We start from the raw sequence: 23,790 nt of genomic DNA, 5'->3' as shown, positions 1-23,790 counted from the left end.
TCCTTTAATTAGTTGGTCTCAGTAAAGCAACTGATCATGTGACCTCCTGGTTGGTTGGAACCACAGCTGCCCTTTGTGGACAAGATTGCCCACCCCTGATCTAGAGTATCAGTTAAAAGTGAGTACCTGTATCGAGTCTTAATTCTGACTACTCAGTAGGTGTCTATTAATTCTGCAGACTTGGTGCTTGTTTTGCCCGTCCTGATGCGGCCCTCCTGGATACAGGAGCAACCCCAGTGGCTGGATAGTGGAAGGATGCACAGAATTTCCACATATATAGTGACCAGAGGCAAGAAATGAACCCCAGATCCCATGGCCCTAGAACTGTGCAGCAGGAACCCCATCTGTGCCACCTACCATGGTTCATATTTTAATACATAATCAAATTCTTAATCAAAACATAAGATTGCTTCAAAGATTTTGTACTTTCCATCCATAATTCTGGTACTGGATTTACATGTGAATACAGGGGTATCAGTGCAGTATTAGAGGACTGGGGAATCAATCATATATTATCTGCCATTTTCAAAGAAGTTCTCTACTTGTTTTCAGCAAACTAAAAGTGAGAAATGTTTAACACCCAGTTACATCACGCCTTTCTTTTTGTAAACAATAATTACAACTTCTAGAATCCTACTGTTATCAATTAGTTAAACCACAAACATGAATTAAAGTCATAGCTGGAGTTTTTCCTTTTTCCCTTAGAATATTTGTATGAGAGAGAGGGAGAGAGAGAGATTTACTAAACAAGAAAGATTTGTAAACAAAGAAATAGGACCCTGGAGCTTCAACTATCCACTTCAGTGACCATAAGCATTGTGTACAACCCCAGACCATAAGCTACCCATCCCCAGTATACTTTTATGTCTTTATGTCAGGATGAGTGGAGGCCAAGTACTGCATAAATACTGCATAATGTTCAACACCAGACCACATTTAGGGTACATATAGCTCACCCAGCTTAGTTCTGTGCACCTACATTTGATTCACAGATAATTCTTTAAGTGAAACCAGAACATTACCAGGCTTCATGTAGAGTTTAACTTATTTCTTTAAATAGATTTCAGTTCTCTCTCTCTTTCTCTTACAAATTGGGGATACAGTTTACACATGTTAGCATGCCATAAACGAGAAGGTCAAGATTTAAAGGCTGTCTAATAAAATTCAGGTCTTATCCTTTAAGGAGCAATATAGAATGCCTGGGGTCAGCAGGGATCCATTAGGTGTACCATAAATTCAAAGATGCTATATGCCAGCATAACTTACTATGGCCTCTATTCACTCCCTCTCTGCGGTTCAACAGAGCAGACTGGAGAGAACTGTATATGCACATTAAAGATGTTAGCTTTGTATTTAAAACTAATCAGTATGTACAAGATGTATTTTTCTGAATTCTTTGTCTCAGGGTCAGCCCCATAGCCAGTTTTTTAATATGAGGATTGATACATTTAATGGAAGGATGAAGGCTGGCAAAACCAGAATGTCAAGCAAATAAATAAATAAAATTTTAAAAAAGCTTTTAAGCCCTTCCCTGTCATTGAAAACCTACTTGGCAATAACTCTCAGAAGAACTTGAGTGACATGACCCTGAAAACAAAAGAAAACACTGCACACATGAGTGAAAGAGGTCCTGCATGTGAGTTTCCTCTCTTTCATACTGCTTTATGACTGGTTTGAAGGCTGTTCTCTTGCTCTGTCAGTAGGCTCTAAACGCATTTTAGCCTAATCGCTTCCAGATGCGAAGAAGCTAGTCACTCTGTTTTCTCCTCTAAGTTCACTTTTTTTTTACTTTTGAGCAAGAGGGGAAAAAATAAACCCTCTCCCCCTGCAGCTTTGAAAATGAGTCTGACAGACCTGATAACAGTGAAAAAGAAATGGGGGGCATCTAGACATCTGTTCTGGATAAATAGGTTAATAAATGTAAAAAAAAAATTATATATTGTTGAAGAAAGGTGTTTTCTTAGACACAAGTGTAGTCTACATACTGTAAGTATTGTATATGTAAACTGCTGTTCATTTTTTATTTGTTCTGCTTTCATCCTGGTGTGTCCTTAATTTTGATTTTGTTTCAGATACGATTGTACATTTCAGTGTATCCCTAGTCTGTGATACCTAGTGATAAAGCAGAGTCCGGATGTGCACTGAGGTCACTACCAGCTGATCCAGGAATAAGCCTGCCGCAGCTTCACTGTGAATGAACACACAAAGGTTTCTGTTCTTGACTCAATACTCGTGCTGTTTTTTGCCGCGTGGCTCCATCGAAAGTGCGTTTTTACAGGAATAGTTTGGCAGTGGCTGAAACGCAACCAGACTCTGCTCTCTGAGGAGCTTTGCTTTCCTTCCTTTTTTGGATGTGTTCTGAACGCAACAGCACACACACTTGTTCTCTTTCTAACTCACTTCAGGGAGGTGCAATGAGGCACTCTGGTCCTCTAGCATTTCCACAGTTGTATTAACTCCTTAAGGGTTAACGGTTCAGTGTTACTAACTGTAGAAGCTTTACACTAAAGGAAAGTTTAGTTTCATCGGCCACTGTTATGGTCAGGCAAGAGCACATCCCTCTTCATCCTCTTCCTTCCCCTCCTCTCTCTCTCTCACTCCTCTGCCCCCCACTCCTTTATGAAGGAGGAGCTACATATCTGGAATTACAAGACGCTCCTAAAAATACCTTCTCTCATGTTCCTGGGGTTATAAAAAAAAAGTTTCCAGAGAAACTGTTCTAGAGAGATCACGAAACAAAATTAAACAGGCCCACTTTCTAAATTTAACTCCCACCATATTCTGTGCTGGTTTTTCATTCTGTGCAGTAGAGGTCCACTTGAGTAAATGAGATTCAAGGAGCAAAGCCAGCCTCCAAATGACAACATACACCTTTAAAGGGGGCTACAGTGATATGGGTATCTCCATGTCTATGTCTGCCTGCTGATTTCAGTCACAATTTTGTTCAATAAAAACTCACCATTCACGGACCTCAAAAGGTTATCATATATATATATATATATATATATATATATATATATATATATATATATATATATATATATATATATATATATATATATATATATTTTTTTTTTTTTTTTTTTTTTCCCAGCTCAGTACATACGGCAGTTGAATGGTTAATGGTTAACTAGGACTGGATGATGCACCAATTATTTGTAATACTGTAAATGCGGTAAAATCAAATTATATTGCAGATTAAAGGAGTAATTACAAATTTATTTAACATCAGGGTTTGATTACCTGTCTAGAGAGAATGAGTTCTCTGTAGTGCATTAAGACTCACTAATAGGCTGAAAGTTATTGATCTTTTATTTTTATCCAAGTTGTGCAGCTCAGAATTAATTCAAAGAAATATTTAGAATACACTTTCCAAATCTCATGGTATTTTGCGTCATATTTTCAAGATACACAACAAGCTTTGATTCAGGGAATTGTTCTTGGATATTGCTAAGCAGCTCAAATGATTACATGATTTGTTTATAATACAGAGCTAATTCAGTTGTTTGAATCTCATTATTTTGCTCAATCAAGTCCTCTTTGTTTCTCTCTCTCTCTCTCTCTCTCTCTCTCTCTCTCTCTCTCTGTGGCCAGGAAAGGAGATGGTGCAGGCCTCTTGTTGCCATGCCGATAGAGCAGTGTTGTCAAGTCACACTTTGGGCCAACTGGCCTAAAGAACTACTCCATCATTCACCACACACACAGTCTCGTTCCTTCTAATCCTTTTTTTATTCAGTCTCCACCTCCTTCTCTTTGTGTTTCTGTCTCTCTAAAATTGTTCCCTTTCCTTTCTCTGCTCATCCAAGCTTCACTGTCGAGGAGACTGTTCAGGAAACTACTGTATTAGTTACACTTCTCTTCCTCATCAGCCAAGCTGAGCTGAAACAAGAAAGGCTGGAATGAGGTATGAGGTATGTCTTACTCTGACAGTGCCGTTATAAAATTTGACACATTGTGAAGGTTTTGCATGGTTGTCAAACTGCAATAAGTAGAAGTGAAAGTCACAGTTAGTGTTATAAACAACAAGGCCTTTAAAATACAACACGGGCCCAGGACTGATTAGTCAGATCATCAAACATCTGATGTAGTTGTTGTCAGAAAACAGAATCTCACTGAAATTAAAGCTCTCATATTTTCTTCAGAAGGTCAGCAGTGTGGCAATAAATAAATCCCCAATAAATGTCCCCAATAAATCTTGAGCACTATTAGACTCACTGAATGCGCTCTGAAGAAACCGGCACTTCAGAATTGTCTGCTGCCTTCAATTGGAATGTCACTATGGGAAAACAGTGGGCAGGTGTTGATATGCAATATTTTTCTTGTACATATCTGCTGATGCCAATACAATAACATTTGTAAAAAGAAGAAATATAAAGACTTAATCTACTTGAATTACCATTACAGAGAAATTTCCAGTTGATAATTCTGTAGGATTAAAAATGTAAATCAGCTTTGCCTACTGTCTACTCTGCATTAACAGAGAGATAGTTTTCGAGAAAAATGTATCTGCAATACTGTATTCCAACATTATTACATATCCCTAGTGTTCAACTATCACTGCTAATGCCTTTAAACCAATGTGGTGCATTGCTGCATCTCAAAAACCTTTCAGTAAAGAATCTCAGTGAGAAAAAAATAAGCGCATGTGTGCATGTGAACTCAAAAGGCCCAAAAACAACTGTCTCTGTGTGTGTATTCCGCACAATGATAACACAGGAAATAGCCGCTGGAGGACAGGAAGTCATTGAGTGTAAACAGCTGATGATTACAGGAGTCCCTCCATAAACAGAAACAGGGAACCGGCTCCGAAAATGTGTGTGTGTCTCTCTCTCTCTAAGCATCTGTTGGTAATGATGCTGGAGCTAGAAGGGAGTGCTGCAAAACAGGTGCAAAGGCCAGGGGGAGAATTGTAATTTAAAAGTGTTTTGATGAAGAAATATGGTGCTAACTAAGCTTGGACAATAACTGAACAAAGAAAAGTAATTATCACAAAAACGTTCACAGAAAAAGATATAACCATGATCAAAATACATTATCCTACACTCTCTATAGCTGCTCTGTACAGTTGCCATATAATAACTTACTTGTCTAGATTCTAAAATTACTTAATTTAGAATAACTATGTCATGTATGAATATACACAATGTATACAATGCATATATAAAAGTAAATATTTTATATATGACTTAATATAATGCATTTCTATATAAAATCAAAGAAATCAAGAAATATACCACACTTAAATGAGAACAAAAGAAAAGTAACTTGCCTAACACAATCTCTAAAATAAATTTCAGAATAACATACTTTTCCCAAAATATGGCCCAAGCCTAGTTTTGTCAAAGATGACACCACGTGACTTAAACAATCCCAGGTGCTCTTTACTATTGCACTGAGAGCTACAATAAACAGGTTTCACTCAATTATGCATCATGCAGATACATAAGCCAGGGCAAAACTGCATGTGTCAATGTTCTGATGAAGTTTATCTCCAGATTTACGCAATTGTACACACCTGCATCAGCTCCACTCATCTTCAGCAAACACATTAACATACTCCACAGCATAGCAGTCACGTCATCATTGCATCACCTTCCATCCGCTGATGTTGAATGAAAAACTAATCCTGAAGCAGCTCTTAAATGGAAAGCAGGTTAGCAGCCGATTACTAAGCGCATGTCTGAATTTCTTCAGAACAGGTTATTAATGTGGCCGATAATGAACCAAGCCTTTGAATCACGCTAGACTGGAATCTGTGAACTTCATCTGTGAACAAGCCCTTAGTCAAAGCCATTCAAGATGCACTATATCACAGCTCAAACATAATACAGTATCTGCTTTCAAAACTGCACATAGGAGCAATCTACAGAATTACAGTAAGATATTCAGCCCACTACATTACAATCAGCTTTACAATTTGGCACTTAATTAAGAATATTTATCTATAATGCTTCCATAAAAATACTTATAGATTAAAAAAAAGGATATACATACATATACACAAGTCAGTTCTGTGGCTAGTTGTTTGCTAGTATGTTCTCTTTAGAGCTTCTAGCTAGATGGGGTGTAGTTTAATATCATCTTTAGCCTGGTATCAATGATTCAACATAATTTCTCCAGATCTGAAATCAATCTGATGCCTGTGCTCTGTTCAAGCACTTGTGTTACAGTAGCAACGTAAATAAACATTATTATACAGTGTAATCTAACATATCACACTCAGTAATTGTTCACTGGATTCTAAGAAATCTAAGAAACAGTCTTGAACATGGCTGATATGTGAGCACTATCTGCTCCATTTAAAACCACTATCACTGAGTGTGAATCTAGTTTGGGCTGCTCAAAGAACCATATCTCAAAATTTTAATTGTCTCCTCCAGAATTTCTTTCTGGTGTCTTTAAAAGTTCAGCTAAATAACATCATTAACTTCACATTGTCCTGTTTGTTCTGTGGTGAGGACTATAAAGTATAGAGTAAATGCAAAACTCAATTAACTTAATCTTGTTTTCTTCCTGAAAGTACCTAAGACTACAGCAATGTTTTCAAACACCATTTCCCTTAATTACAAGAGGCATAGGCCAAACACAGAACAGTGGCTCATGTTCGCAGCCAAATGGTTAAGCTCAAACACGGGTCAAGTCCTAGACCTAACTGCAATAACAATACAGAGATGCCACAGTAAAAATCATTGAGTCTATGACTGATTACAAGATGCTCTATTGAAAATCCTTCAGTCTAGCACTATGATTACAAGATGTTCCACTGAAAATTAATTTTCGTTTTTGGACAGCTTCTCAGTCCATGCCTGCAGAACCAGTTGTACACTCCCCCCTCTTAACACACAACCTCTTTCTAGATTGCAATAAAAGTGAAGTTCCAGAGAACTTTGGGAACACCATTGGGTCACTTTGGCTTTACTTTCTGTTCCAATCTAATCACACCCACCCACATGAGTCTGGACAGACATACCACTAAGTTAAATCCTCAACAAAAGCAGTCTATATCAATCGTTCTTTATGATTGTAGTCATAGCAGAGCTGTCACACATATCTAGGTCAGTCTGGATACACACAAACCCATACACATGAATTCACATGCCTGGAAACTCTAATCAACTATTTGGAAAAATATGATTCTTTTCAGAATCATGGATTCAGGGTGTTGTTAACTTTCTACTAGCCTTTACACACACATTTAACTTCTGTAACTGCTACTGCTTCATCCTGATCTACATGGAATCATTGGTTGAATGGCAGGAACATACTCTGGACAGGACAAGTCCTTCACACAGTCACAAATTTGTGTTGCCGAATATGTAATGACACCTATGACATATTGAAAAAGTATATTATAAATAACAGTGCCATTACAGAGCACCCACTAGCAATTCCATAGCTCTATATTTTTGTTTTCTATTCACATGTGAAATGGAACTTTTGCAGTGACTAAAAAGAAGGTTATTTATACAGTTTAATCCTAAATGAAAAAGTGCACTTCATCTATGGATTAAAAATGCAAAGCAGTGTAATCAGTTATTGGTAATGACCACCAATTAGTTACAATTGGTGCATCTGTACTGCCCATCATTACAAACGACTCTAGTTAAGTGTATTCCTGTCTAGCCCGATGGAGCTCAGGCTGACCTAAATCTGATCTGCCTCTCAGGCTTCCACCCAAAACCAAGCTCCTGGCCCACTGTACACGCTGGCGCTGCGCACTGCTCCACTCCCCTACCAGAGAAGTGGAGGAATGATCCAACTTTCCATAAAGATGTCATTAAAAATAGTTCTTTCTCTCTCTCCAGCTCTTACACTCTCCCTCTTTCTCTTACACACTCAGTATTCCTCCAGTGACTCACCTCCTTTCCCTCTTGACTGTCTTCTCTTTGTCTTCTCTATATATTCTCTTTCTCTCTCCCTAGCTCCTGTCCTCCTCTCCTCCCCACTTTCTCTCTGCTCATTCAATTCGGAGAAGACTGAATAGCCTCCTCAATCACTGCTGTAAGAGGAGAGTGGTTTAAAGTTCTGTCACTCCTCCCTTAAAACCCATGCACCCTCTTTCCTTTCAGCTCACGCACTCATTCACTCGGTCACTCACTCACGCCTCACCCTCTTGGGCAAAAGTCCCCACTTGCACCTTTCTCTCTTTTTTTTTCCCCATTTTTCTGCCCTCTTCACCACCACCCCACCTACACCCCTGCACACTGGCTTTCACTTTAACTGCTCATACATCACATAAAATAGGTCCAGACTGTTTTCTTATGGCCTCAAATTAAATGCTGTATAGACAGGTTCACTATGACCACAGTGCTTGCCTGCTACCTTGCCTCTTTCTTTCTCTCTCTCTCTCTTGCTAGTAATCCCATTTGATGGTGATCTCTTCCCAGTCTTTAAAGAAAGGAATGTCTTCAGCTCACATTCCGAAGATCCAGACAAATGCACTCTCAGAAGAGAGAGAGAGAGAGGTAATGGGGAGAGATAGAGAGAGAGAGAGGGGTAATGGGAGAGAGAGCGAGAGAGAGAGAGAGAGAGAGAGAGGGAGGAAATAACACAGACCAGAGCAAGGCTTAACTCATCCAGAGAAAGACCCGAAACCGCAGACGGCCTCCACTGGCATTAAAGCTGTTAATACAATGGCCTTTTATGAACTAAGACACCACTGACCAAACCATCAATTACTATACCAAACTCCTTCACAGCCAAAACACAACTGGGAACAGCCTTGAACTGCTGTTCAGCATTAAAGGGGAACTAAACTGATTCTTCAAATTGTCTGCATAATTCACTGATAAGGATGCAAGAAAAAATATTTATGTGAAATTCTTTATTCTTGAGAAGCTTGAGTCAGGACTGTTCCTAGTGGTCATGATAGGAACCAGACATCTGAAGAGTTTAGTGCCTCTAAATGCCCCCTCAAAGGACATTTACAAAGTACTTCTTACATTAATAAGTATTGCTTTTACAATCGTTTCGAAAAAAGGTTTTGGCAAAAAATTAAGAGCATTTTTGAGGAAAGTAGTTCCAGAAGCATTTTACCATCGCAGACAATACACATAGTAACACATGCTATAGCCATGGAAATCCCTGCATAGAAATCTGCGAAGAGTCAATAGTAAGTTTCTCTACAATAAAACACTGGACATCAATATTTTCTTAATAGTCAGACTTGGGGGAATTCCCCTTTAAGGGACAAATACAAAAGAAACCAACAGCATTTAAACGTCAAAACGTATGCTCTGACCAGATGACTTTAATTCCATTTTTAGTTTCGGATATTTCTCCAAAAAGAAAAAAAAAAACAGTAGTGGAGCAGATTGAAGGACCCCCCTCCCTCCTTTCTCTCGTTTCATCCGCCACTCTGTCAGCATCTCTCTACCAGCTTCTCAGTAACAAATACACAATAAAAGTTATCTCTTAAGTTAGCTAACGGTGCACAACCTCTTCAGCATAAACTCAGACACGGTTCCTAAGCAGGTCTGTGGAGGAAAGAGTGAACAAACAAGGTTACCTTCACTTTTCTGGCACTCTTTACGCTGTCGAAGTATATGTAGAGATGGACAGTTAGCTCCTCAGTGGTAACGGTCTGCTCCCTTGCTCCCTCCCTCTCTCTCTCTCTCGCTCTTTCTCTGAGTGTGTGTGTGCGCGCGCGTGTGTAATAACAGTGCGTGAAGCGGCTCCTCTGCTTTTATAGCGGTGAGCGCTCGCTCGCGCCGCTGCGCCTGAGTCACTCAGAGACGAGAGCCGAGCTCCAGACAGGATAAATACAGGAGCGAAACGATAGAATAAAAGTTCCAGTGATTTTCGTCTCAGGATTTTACTTTTCCGAGCATTAAAGACCATCTCAACTTAAAAAAATAATAATAGTAATTTAACCGGGTCCATGCGATGTTGTATGAGTGAACTAAGCAGTCAGCGCCGTGGCTGAGCATTTCCTCGTTGAATTCCTAACACAGTCTCAAACAAGAGAATTCAGACTGTCCGGGTTTCTTACCTCATTAACCTAAGACAACAACCCTGTCAATTTATCATGTATCAAGTTGGACACTAATGGCGAGTAGCTCAGCACATACTGTATAAAGATGAATGTGAGCTACATCTAAAACACTTTTAAGAATTTAGCGATTTTTTTCTTTTGGAAACAACTTTAATTAGACTATTCTGAGCATTAAAGTTTGATAAACAGAGGTATGCCTATTTATCCAAATATGGTAATTATGGAAGTGTAAAAATTGTAGTGTTGGCATCCAGTGAGGACCATGTGCACTTAATGCACATGGTTATGGGATTATTAAACAGACGAACCACCAACAGCCTTAATAAAAGCTCAGGAAAATACCACCCAGTGTCCAGCACACCACAAAAAACATGGGAAAAGCGTGGTAAAAGTGATAAAAAAAATATGCCATTCAGAATAAGAAACATTTACAACATACACTTTTATTTATTATTTAAGATGCATTGAGTGCAGTTGGCTTACTATTTTATGGCGTGTGATGTACATAGTTAAATCGCTCTTTATAAAAGAGGTGTCATAAATGTTTCATTGGGCCATTTTGGAATAGTTTAAAGGTTAATGAATTATCACATATTTCAAAGGTACTTTGCAAATTAAAGAATTCTTTCCCATTGAACCATATGCCCAGGCCAATCACTATTTAGGAATCATCATGTCCGGATAAAATAAAGTTTACATCCCTTTTGTAAAGATTACATTGGGAGTCTTGGAATAGTTAACCAATATGATCTGGTAACCAATATTTTAGTTTCTGGATTGCCTTTATCCCCTTATTCCATGTTGCAAAAGGCTGTGGCTGCAATGTGTGTGTATTTGTGTGTGTGCCTTCTACATATCAAATGTGAGACAAAGGAATGTTGTTATAAAATCTTTGTTGGATATGTAATGATTATATTTAGTAGTGTCTCTCAGTTGTTCCGTAAGGCTCTCTCTTTAAGTCTGTGCAAGTATGTGTGTGTGTGTGTGTAAATGTGTCATCGATGAAAAGCTGAGAAAGAGGCCCACCTCTCAGCAGGCTAACAGTCACTGCTGCGTCACTGCAGCCAGACTGCCACAGTCAGAGAATTTCTGTGTGTGTGTTAGTGTCAGTCATAACAGCAACGGTCCTGGTCCCATGCTGTATTTAAAGGGGACGTTTTTTCCCATTTGAGCTTTTCAAAACATGCACAGGGCAATGTTTCACAAGGCACAAGGCAAAGTTTTCGGCATCTCTGATAAGTTTTTTTTTTCAGTTACTTGGATGATTAGTTCAAACTAAAATATCACTGATCCCCTCTCCTTTTATACTCAGTTTAGACTCAGTTATAAAAGTCCATCCATGTACACACATTGTACACATATGACTCTGCTTATGCAGACACAAATCTTCCTCATAATGATTTAATGGCCCTTCTTGTTCAAGAAAGACATTTGAAGAGTCTAAAGTTTCTAGTTGTTTTAACTATATAATATATAATATTATATAAATGTATTCATCCACTGTTTAGGGAATGTTTCCTCGACCTGTGTTCCTGCTTGCGTTGCTATTGCGTTGCATTGTTATGAACCAACCAAAAAAAAAAGTGTGTTCCTGCGACTAGGGTTGGGTGGTACAACAGTAATACCATATTCCACTGTTTTTATCTCAAAATTATGACGTGTGGTGTGTCACATTTCTGTTCTGTCTTCTTCTCTCTTTACATCTTAAAAGCTGTAGTTTTGTTGGTACATCTACTTGTTATGTTGTCTTATCTTCAGTCATTCCACATTAAAATCTCTTGCTGAGCCTCTGTTCATGTGTGTGACACATCCGAAATGCTTTCTCCAGATTGGCTAGAAGCAGTCTAGAAGTGACAGTCTTTTGAGAGCTCCTGAACACAACGCAAACCATCATGCACTGCATGCACAACTTAAATGAAAAGGATCCGTTGAGGCAAATTAGGGGCCGTTTGACTTTGATGAGTAAAATTTACATATTCCTCATTGGCTACTGGCACCATGTATTTTCATATGGGCGTGGCTTTCACCATCACACACCATGATCGTGTAATTGTTCGTGATCATGATCGTCCCCTTCCTCTATGATCCCAGTCTAAAGTGGTAGGGTTTAACTTGCTTGCTGTTGATATAGAAAGCCAAAAGACCAAGTTAGCGCTCTCTCTGCTGTAAGTGCAGTGTTTTGTTGGGTGAAAGCCAATGAAGTTGTTGCTCTTGAAGCTGTGGCATAAGTGATTGGATTCTTGATAATTGTTTGTATTACTTGTTAGAAGTGTATAATATTAATTTGTAGCAACTTACTGGTTTAAATAGAAACAACTGCTTGTACTTTTAAGTAATGCAAATTTAAAGAGTACCTCCAGTTCACTTAATTCACTTAACATAGTTAACCACTTATAAGTTCTTACAGGTGAGTTGTTTATACTCAGTTTAGGGTGTTATTTTAACTCAAATGGTTAGATTTTACAGTGTAGCGCCGAGCTTGAACCCACAACCTCCAGGTTCCTGGAGCTGTGACTGCGACACACACACACACACACACACACATATATATATATATATATATATATATATATATATATATATATATATATATACCCACTCCACCACTTCTGTGTGTGTTTCCACCTTGCGCCAAGTGATTCCAGGTGATCCCACCCACCGAGACCCTGAAATGGCTAAGCGATTAAATATGGTAAAAAAAAAACACACATTGGTAGATGGATGGGCTACTCAGAAGTGTCCCTAGGTGTGAGTTTCTGAGTGAATGTGTGAGGGTGTGTCGCCCTGTGTAGGACTGGCGCCCCCTCCAGGGTGTGTTCTCACCTCGCACCCAGTGGTAGGCTCTGGACTCACTGCGATCCTCAACTGAATAAGCAGTTACAGAGAATGAATAAGTGAATATATTTAATTCTGCTAAAAAATCGGGTAGAAAAATTAAAAAATAAACTGGAATTATTAAAGTAAACTTTGTCTGAGTTGCTTCGAAAATCACCCTGTATATGTTCAGAGAGGCTCAAGCGAGAAAGATAAAAGGGGAAATTCTCTTTTAAGGGTCTGAATTTATATTAAAAGGAAATATGAGGATTCAGGGACTTGTTCATTCCTGTTCAGTTTCATGGGAGAAACAGCATTAAAAAAGGAAACACAACTGCCCATTAAAACAGGCCCATATTACAGAGAATAACAATTATTCAAACTTTAAAAGGCTGAAGCTCTTAGTCTTTGAAGACAAGTTCATATTGTGTTTCCTGTGTGTCCTTATCTTGGCAAACTGAAGTACAATATCTGACTGGAAGAAATATCTGAGCAACTGCAGACTTGAGCAAAAGCCTCCTTTAATATTGCAATGCATTTTTTCTTAAATCCACAACCATTCTGGATCTGAAACTGTGCTATTGCTTAAAGACAGGTAGCTAATTTGTTTGTTCAAATAACTCTAAAACCCATTACTACATCAAATACATGCCATGCATGCTTGTTTTCAAGAAATGTACACTCTTTAACAGTGCTGAGCTTACTGAAAACAGGAACCCTAACCTGCCAACAGGCCTCAATAAGTCGCTGATTGACTTCATCCGGAAACAATGTAATTCCCTGAGCTGTGTGTAACTCCCTTGTGTGTGTGTATCTGTGTGTGTGTGTGTGACCTCAGTTCTGCATACCACACTCTCTCTAGAGACAAAGCTCTCAAACAGAGGATCAGTTCAGTCTTTGTGTTTCCATCCTGTCAGAGCCCTGCCCTACTCTATCTCATTTCTAATATTACATTTCCATCTCAGCCACCACAAAATATTATGCATACCATAATACGAATAACTCACTGTATGTACAGCTGTATATCTGTAAATATCTGCACAGTCCCATCTGTTTAGACTCACAATATTACTTTTTAAATTTCAAATAATGTATTCTTTTTTTAATATTACTTCTTATGTGTTGTATTGGTTTATGCTGCTGTAGCAACAAAGTGTTTGCCTACAGGTGCTCACTTTCTCAAATTCCATCCATCCATCCATTATCTGTAACCGCTTATCCAATTTAGGGTCGCGGGGGGTCCAGAGCCTACCTGGAATCATTGGGCGCAAGGCGGGAATACACCCTGGAGGGGACGCCAGTCCTTCACAGGGCAACACAGACACACACACATTCACTCACACGGACACTTTTGAGTCGCCAATCCACCTGCAACGTGTGTTTTTGGACTGTGGGAGGAAACCCACGCGGACACGGGGAGAACACACCAACTCCTCACAGACAGTCACCCGGAGCGGGAATCGAACCCACAACCTCCAGGCCCCTGGAGCTGTGTGACTGCGACACTACCTGCTGCGCCACCGTGCTGCCCACTTTCTCAAATTCTCTCTATATTATATCCCTCTATATTTCTCCTATATTTCTAAATTTCATCTAGGTTTTAGGTCAATTTAATTTATAATTTCAGTATCAGCAGCAAGTAAATAAGTGACAAATTGCAAGTCAAAATTGACTTTTTCAAATGAAATTAAGGGTGTTAAATAAAATAGAGCTGCTATGGGACTTTTGCTTGTTTAAAAGGTTTGTCTTTTTAATGCATTTAATGTCATTCAAAGAAAAAGGGAGAATTGCAAAATAGTGTGGGGGTGGAATTGTGACTGTGTTTATAGTCTAATAGCACATACACACTTAAGTTCTTTTGGGTTTAGGACAGTGTTGCTGTCACACAGCTCCAAGGTCCTGGGGTTTGAGGCCTGCTTGGGATCACTGTCTGAGGAGTTCTCCCTGTGTCTGAGTGGGTTTCCTCTAGGTGCTCTCGTTTTCTCCCACTGTCCAAAAATCACACATTGGTAGGTAGACTGGTTAGTCAAAACAAGTGTCCTTAGGTGTGAGTGTGTGAGTGTGTGAGTGAATGTGTGAGTGTGTGGTGCCCTATGATTGACTGGCACTACACCAACTGGAAAAGCATTTACAGACAGTGAATTCACTGAGTGAATGAATGAATGAATGAATGAATGAATAAATGGGTTTAGGACCAAAAATTTTCGCTAAAAAAGTGGTAAATAAAATTCTGTGTTAACGTATTCTGAGGAAATTTTAAGGTAAGCAAAGTTTCCAACAATATATAAAGAAACAAACACTCAGGTATTCAAATAAATTGTCAGTTCTAATACAAAGTTCTTTTTAGGATCCAGAGCATACCGGGAATCACTGGATGCAAGGCAGGAACACACCCGGTCAATCACAGGTCATTACACACTCACAGCAATGGACATTTTTTCATGGCCAATCCACCAGCCAATGTGTTTTTGGACTATAGGAGGCAACCAGGGCCCCTCAGAGGAAACCCACGCAGACACAGAGAGAACACACCAGACTCCTCACAGACAGTGACCCAAGGCAAGGCTCAAACCCTCAACCCCTGGACCTATCTGTGGTGACACTGTATGTAGACTGAATGTAGCTCTTTCACAAAGTCACACAGAAAATCATCCGCCCATAGGACCAACTTGGTCTTGTACGTAATGATGTAATACTAATTTATTATGTTGTGTACACACTTCAAAATGCGAAAATGCTGTTGTGTAACTGTCTAACAGCATGTTCCCTGTACAGTCCTGTACATGCCTCTTCAACACAGCTAATCTCTCTCTAGCTCATTCCCGTCCTTCAACCACATGCAACGCCTCTACAAGAAAGTGATTGTTAATACACCATTAACTGCTTTACAAGCTACACCTCATAAAAGCAACTCCACTGCTGTGGTGAACAGTGCTGAGTCACATGGGAGGTATGTGTCCAGGCCTGACCAGAGTAATATAGCTTTACATCCATCGTGCTTGTATAGTTTCCTTGCTCTAACTTGCTACTTTTTCTGTACACTGACCAGAAATAATGCATTCTTGAGTGTCACTTAACTATGTACCTCAATGTCTCAGATGGAAACACTTCTGGATTACTGTTAAAAGTCAGATTTCCATAAAGTGCTGGAATGCCAGTGTAATGTTAAATACTTTTCACTCATTTAAGTCATTTCCTTCATGTAAGTCTCTCCCAATTACATAATGCTGCTAAGAAGAGAACATGCATGGATGTCGTTAGACCTGTTATAGGGGGGCTGTTTTTTTAAATAATAATAAAAAAATTACTAAAAAAAATTACTTTTAATATATCCTTATGTGAATATTAATAAACATTTAATTGAGAAACTATTTCTGCTGTCAAATGGCACATTCAGATATAGAACAAATGCACATTGGTTGTACCAGTCTATATACTCAGATTCATTCATTTATTCTTTATCTGTAACTGCTTATCCAGTTCAGGGTCGCGGTGGGTCGGGAGCCTACCCGGAATCATTGGGCGCAGGGCAGGAATACACCCTGGAGGGGGTGCCAGTCCTTCACAGGGCAATACACACACACCTACGGACACTTTTGAGTGCCCAATCCACCTAACAATGTGGTTTTTTTTTGGACCGTGGGAGGAAACCGGCACTCGGAGGAAACCCACACGAACACGGGGAGAACACACCAAACTTCTCACAGACATCACACAAAGTGAGTGAACACAATTATGCCCTTTTTGAATTCCAATCTTGAAGCTCCAATGATAGAATTCATTATCTCCCAATAAGGACTATTTCTGTCAAACGCTCAGTTTCTAAATTCTTAATTCATTTTATATAAACACACACATTTGTGCTTCTTGTTCAATGAAAGAAAAACATAGTCATTATTTGCCATTGAAACTAAACAAATAATCACAAATAGGCGCAGCAGGTAGTGTCACAGTGACACAGCTCCAGGGACCAGGAGGTTGTGGGTTCAAGTCCCGCTCTGGGGGGATGTGATGGGTCCGGAGCCTACCTGGAATCATTGGGCACAAGGAAAGACCACACAGTGGGCAAAAGTCCTTCACAGGGCGACACACACACATACATTCACTCAAACACTCACACCTATATAAACTGCAGTAGCCTACCAATCTGTGTTTTTGGATTTTGGGTGGAAACCAGAGCAACCGGCGGAAACCCACACGGAAACAAGGAGGAAACACAAAACTCCTGATAGTCACCCGGAGCAGGCCTCAAACCCACAACCCCAGGACAATGGAGCTGTGTGACAGCGACACTGCGTGTTGCATTTTTACTCCTCTCAAGAGCCTTAACTGACCACAGCTGGGTACATCTGCCACATCTGGCCAAAGTAGTACAAGGGAGACACCGACCATTCTTGTAACACAAACATGACCACTACAAGACCACACAAGCACACCATTGTCAGTAATAGCTTTAGTTATTGTCAAACAAATCAAGCCTCACAACTCAGCAAAATTACAACAGTCAGTAGATTACTGCAGATCTCCCCATAAACAGCTGGTAAGTGTAGTGGAAAACACTGCCCTCCACATGGCACATCTATGGTTTGTAGTGATGTGTCGGTCGCGAACGAACCGGTCCAAAGAGCCGGCTCTTGTAAGTGAACGATGAGAGCCGGTTCCCGTCTAAGACCGAGCCATTTTTTTCTAAGGCTTGACATTCAACCAATCAGAAAACAACAAGCAAGCTCCAACCCTCCAAGCTGAGACACTTGGTTTTCCTGAATACCAATCTGCCTTCCAAAAAATAGTTGAAGAAATGGATTTCCCAGAAATGGCTGATTATTTAATTTAATAAGCTATCTTGTGATACCTGCGTTTTGTGTTCCATTGGCTATATTTCAGAGTTTACAAGTGATTTTTATTAAGGTGTTTAAATAAAAATCCAGTTATATATACAATTGAATGTATAAGTGCAATCAGTGAGTTATTACAAGACAGCCATAAAACAATTGGCCATTGCAACACTATTTATTATTTTTAATATTGAACAATAATATTTTCTCCATATAGTCATGTAAAATGTAGGTAATATTGTTCTGTTCCAGTGGAAATAAGTGGTAAAACAAAGAGCCATTTAGGAGCCGAAAGAGCCGGCTCTTTATGAAGAGCCGAACCAAAAGAGCCGGCTCCCCAAAAAGAGCCGAAATTCCCATCACTAATGGTTTGGTTCCCAGTTTTGGCAGAAACACACCATATCTCTGATGCAAGACTCCTAGCACTACATTTAAGTACTTCTGAAATATGATTAAAAAGTACTTAATTATTCATTCATTCATTATCTGTAACTGCTTATCCAATTCAGGGTCGAGGTGGGTCCAGAGCCTACCTGGAATCATTGGGCGCAAGGCGGGAATACACCCTGGAGGGGGCGCCAGTCTTTCACAGGGCAACATAGACACACACACACACATTCACACCTAGGACACTTTTGAGTCGCCAATCCACCTACCAACATGTGTTTTTGGACTGTGGGAGGAAACCCGAGCACCCGGAGGAAACCCACGCGGACACGGGGAGAACACACCAACTCCTCACAGACAGTCACCCAGAGTAGGAATCGAATCCACAAACTCCAGGCCCCTGGAGCTGTGTGACACTACCTGCTGCGCCACTGTGCCGCCTACTTAATTATGATTAAAGTTATTAATTATTTTTAATGTTGTATTAATTATATTAGTGAGATAATACAATTCCCCTACAGAGAACATACATCTGCCCATTTTAACACAGCTAAATAATATGATTTGCTTATTTTAACATATTTACATACATACATCATAAAACATATATTTTTGATATGCTACCAAGTATATTTCCAAGAATTGTGAAATCACATTTGCAGAGAATGATTAAGCTGCTCCCTTCTAAAGCACTTATTTTGTTCACTTATTTTGACATAACAATCAATGGTGAACATCAAAAACATTTACAATACGTTAACATGACATTTGACAGTTGACATCTTTTTCTCCTACTGGTGTAATGTTTTCTGAGTTGATGTCTGTTTGTTTTGATTAAAACTATTTCCATTTTCCAATGAGTATCCAAAGACTGTGAAAAATATCTTTTAATTCAAATATAATCATTAATAATAATGTTTCTTCTAGCATTTACAACAACAAATGCGGTATGTTTAAGTAAGAAACAGTGCAAGGAGCTGAGAAAAGAAGCCATGCTCACAGTCAAACACAACAATGTGGGAGCGAGTGGCCCACAGTTTGCTGCAGTTGTCTCTGGTCTCTGTGGCAACAACCCCACAGCGGCCAGTGAAGGGTTTCTGTGGCGGTCACTCATCTCTAATCTGAGTCCTGCTGAAGCCAAGAGTGTAAACACACTGTCCACAGCACTAAGCTCCAAAAGCAGCTTAAAAGACTACATACACACATAAAAGGCAACAGACAAGCCTCATTGCTCAGTTCCAGACATTTGCTTAGTATTTATTTTTATTTTTATTATTTGACTACTCAGTTTTCAACTTCCTCTCAGTTTAGGGTTCATTTGGTTGGTTCGTGTCAACTTAAAATGAGAAAAATAGCAGCTGCTACTGTATCACATGAACAAAAGAAAGAAAGAAATTCCAAATGAAAGCATAGTGACTCAGTGAGAGAGAGATGTTGCGCAAAACTGTATGGGTAAGCATGCGGGCGGGTGTGAGTGTGTGAGTGAGTGTTGGGCGTCTGAGTGAGGGAGTGGAGAACACTCCTTGTCTGGTCATGACCTCACTCCTAGCTGTAGGCCTGCAGTGTGTTCAAACACCATGTTCACCTCTGACCTCAGGAAGAAAACGCTTGTAGTCCGATGTCCTTGACAGGATACAGCACCTTTCACTTCACAGTGAAATACGTTCCAGAAACTGACCTCTGACACTTTTTTTTGCGTCATTCCTGTACAACACCCCCCCAGCCTATTTCCATAAATAGTGATAAACCTCTGGACAAAAACTATTTGGTACAGCATGATGTAGAATACAGCTTTCACTGGTGTACAGTTAAAAACATTAAGCCCTCTGTGGATGCAAAATTTATACATCAACCATTAACTACACTCTTACAAATCAGGTTTTTTCAAGGGTTCTTAATTAAAAGAAATGGTTCTATATAGAACAATGAGCACTTAAAGAGCCATTTGCAGGTTTAAAGGGTTCTTTGCATCGTTAATAGGTTCTTCAGATTGATGAAGATTGTGCTATAGATGGTTCTATATAACACATTTTAGAAAAGGGTTCTAAATGGCACCAAAAAGGTCCCTCTATTGTTACGATGTCAAACTTGTTACAGTAGAGAACTGTTTTTGGTGCCATATAGAACCCCTTTTTAAAAGGTTCTATATAGAACCATCTATAGCACATTTTTTATTGAACTAAAGAACACATTTATGATGCAAAGAACCCTTTAGCAAACATTTTTTAGTTTGTTCAGGGTTCTGTAAAGAACAATAAAGAGCAAACATTGTGGGGCTTTCCAAATCCCGCTGTTCCCATTAAAGAGTTTTGCAACACCATCAGTTACAAAGGGAGCTGTAGTATTAACCAGGTGCCAGGTACCAAAAAGCGAGTAGAGCCGGGTTGAGTAGTGTAGGTACCGTTCAGTTGAAAAGCACCAAAAGATAGCACAACTGTCCTCACTTACTGTCAACAGGGCAGTTTGTGTTCTCCTCAGAGTATACTGAGATGTCCACTGTCAGTGAGTAAGCGACAGTTAGAAAGTGGTGCCTGATTTCATGTCCCACAGGAAGCATTTGCCAAGGAATCATCACTTCAAGGAATCTTGCTTGAACTTTGCACCAAGGGTAAGAGTAAATCTGCATTGTGAGCCTTTTAAGAGACATGAACTCCAGCAAAGCTTGGTGATGTTATTTATTCTAAATCTCCCTTCACAAAATGTGGATTAAAGTATTAGCCACAAGGAGCATAATTGCAGCTTTTCTTGAGATGAATTTCTGTCACGCCTACCAGCAGAATACCAAATCTACCGAAACCCTCAATCAAAGAAGGCCATAATCAAATTCACAATGGCACCACTTAAACCTCATGGGACTGTAATTATTTTCGTGGCTTTTGTAGGTAGGATTCTGAAGAAATTCCACTGGCTGTTGTATCAGCCTGGTTATATTCAGATGACAAGTCCCCATAAGTTTGAGCCTTCGTGCTAGCATGCAGATCCTGTTTGCTTCTGTTACACACACACACACACACACACACACACACACACACACACTATATATATATATATATATATATATATATATATATATATATATATATATATATATATATATATATATATACGTAAAGACAGAAATATGTTATAATAAGATTCTAATTCAAAGGAGCCCTGTGAAATGTCTCACTGGGCTAGCATACATATTTATCAATGTGAGAAATCAGATATCACACAACAGCCATAGCTTTCACTTCATCCATCAAACACACACACACACACACACACACACAAACGTGTATAGATTTAACAAATGAAAGAGTGTGTATAGCCTACAGTCATACATCTGCAAACACACACACACCCTTCTCTGCATTACATACTCTTTCCCTTTTGTACTCATACACACACCTTTACAATTTCCAGGTGTTATCAATGCAGTATGATATGTTTTGCACACTGTGAAGCATTTTCCCTGTTTTCAATTTTGCTGGCTCATAAATCAGAAATACAAACACAGACACACATACACACACACATAAAAACCTGACAAACAAAAATAGTCTTAACTTAATAAATCAAACAGAATATACTTTTGGACAATTTTTGTAAGTACTCTCCCTGGACAAAATGTGTTGCATTCATCATTGCTTCTTTGATCCTAGGTTAAGCTTCCAAATGCATGGAATGGCAGTTTAAGTTGGCATATTGTGGCTATTGGTATTAAATATCTTGAAGATTATAACTATAATAGAGGAGAAGGTCACCTGACAGGAATGCTGCTGTTATTAAGACAAGGGGACATATAAATAATTAATTCATTGTCTGTATCCCCTTATCCAGTTCACGGTCGCGGTGGGTCCAGAGCCTACCTGGAATCATTGGGCGCAAGGCGGAAATATACCCTGGAGGGGGAGCCAGCCCTTCACAGGGCAACACAGACACACACACATCCAGTCACTCCTACGGACACATTTGAGTCACCAATCCATCTACCAACATGTGTTTTTGGACTGTGGGAGGAAACCAGAGCACCCGGAGGGGTGGAAACCCACACAGGGAGGACACACCAAACTCCTCACAGACAGTCACCCGGAGCGGGAATCAAACCCACAACCTCCAGGTCCCTGGAGTTGTGTCACTGCGACACTACCTGCTGCACCACCGTGCCGCCCTTCCACGGAACCAACAGTTGCTAAAAACAGTAATTTTATATAAAATGCTAATGTGGCTAACAATGAACACAAACAAATGCATGTCAGTTAGCCAATGAATCTGTAATATGTTCATGTTTATTTATTTATTTTTTACACCACACATGAAGATAAAGCAATGCAGTGAATTGAGTTGATTCATTCTGATGTGTACCACACTGCCACATTTACAGCAGCACATTATAATCTGCTCTATTGGCACTACTGGTTACAGTGTGTGTTACTGTGATATATTTTATTTGTTTGTAAATATATATTTTACAATGCACTATTTTCCTTTTTTCAGCAAAATACAAAACCAGACGTAATTATTGGAGCACAAGAAACTGTATGGTGCTGCATCCATTGTATTCATGATTGTGCATCATTACTCAGAGGATGGTTTATAGGATGTAAATAAAGTTCCATTTCAAATGGGGCCAGAGGATTTAGGCTGGCTGGGAGCGGAACACAGAAAGAGCAACACGCAAACAAACAAACAAGGCTTTGGTCCCTCAGATTTTCGGCCTGCTGTCTGCATAGCAACTGTGGTCAGTTTACAGGCCCAGGTTGCGTGCAGAGCAGTGAAAACATCTCATACTTTCCGTTTGGCGTTCGAAGACATTACGCCATCCACCTTAACAATTTAATCGCAAGGACAATTAATCTAACACTCAAACGGAACAGAACAGAAGGAGGCCTAGTCCATCAGGAGGCCTTTAAAAGACAAAAATCAGCAGTAGCTACGACAACATCATCTCAAAGCTGGAGAGGCAGGAGATAAAATTCACATTCCGGACAATATCTGGGGGAAATATATTGGAATATTGAAAGTTTGCAGGGTAGAGGTCAGGGTTCAAGTGTGGCTTTGGTGAAAGCTCTGCTCAGGAGGACGCAGAGAGCGGAGCCTGATAAGCCTCCACATGCCATGCAGCAATGACCCCCATGGTAATTATGTCATTATTGGATTCCTGTTTTTACAATGTAATTACAAGTCAGACAGAGGGGTAGGATAGCTAGAGGCTATAAAGGGTCAGATTGGGCTGTTTTGTGTGTGTGTGGGTGGGGGAGTGGTGGGGGGTGTGATTGGAGGCTGCGGCTGAGCTCTCTTGCAATGGGACATCCCGTTGTGTCTGGCAGCCCAGCCGTGACATGATTGTGGAAAATCTGTTGAGGAAGCAGCTTTTTTTTTTTTTTTTTTTTTTACAGTGATTCCACCATTCGCTGAGGCAAAAAACATGGCTTTGCCAAAACAGCCAACCATTCTGAACTAGAACTGGCTCTTTGCCTCTGTGAGGAACAATGAGGCTTTCACATCACCTAACACATGCCCATCACACATGTACATGGATACACTATGGACTAGTGATATGGATATTCAAGTTAAAACAAAGATATATCTGTAAGCCATTGGGGAATGACAATGGACAAGAATAAACGTAGCCCTATGTTTTTAGCTGACACCGCTCATGCTGCACATTAAATAGTACACACTGAAGCACATTATATTCATTAATTCACTCATCCTCTGTAACCGGTTTATCATGAGCACAGTTGAAGTGGGCCTGGAGCAAATCCGGGAACAAGG

General features: G+C 39.7%; 1 protein-coding gene and 1 long non-coding RNA gene across 4 annotated transcripts in view; one reads left to right on the top strand and one right to left on the bottom strand.

The window, feature by feature from the left end:
* palld (palladin, cytoskeletal associated protein) overlaps positions 1-23,790 on the bottom strand; it is a 66,170-nt gene that overhangs the window by 24,826 nt on the left and 17,554 nt on the right. Inside the window, exon 1 of one of the 3 annotated variants that reach the window (XM_066676554.1) lies at positions 9,509-9,640. The exons of the other annotated variants lie outside the window; for them this stretch is intronic. The gene's annotated coding sequence lies outside the window, so the exon portion shown is untranslated. Of the gene's footprint in view, positions 1-9,508; positions 9,641-23,790 lie in introns of those variants that run through there. 3 annotated transcript variants of the gene reach the window in all.
* On the top strand, positions 12-4,044 carry LOC136701817 (uncharacterized). Its single transcript, XR_010803868.1, has 3 exons — positions 12-118; positions 2,073-2,208; positions 3,595-4,044. It is a non-coding gene; the product is annotated as an uncharacterized lncRNA (long non-coding RNA).

The sequence above is a fragment of the Hoplias malabaricus genome, chromosome 7, assembly GCF_029633855.1.
Source record: "Hoplias malabaricus isolate fHopMal1 chromosome 7, fHopMal1.hap1, whole genome shotgun sequence".
NCBI classification, from domain to species: domain Eukaryota; kingdom Metazoa; phylum Chordata; class Actinopteri; order Characiformes; family Erythrinidae; genus Hoplias; species Hoplias malabaricus.
This window is presented reverse-complemented; position numbering and strand designations above follow the sequence as displayed.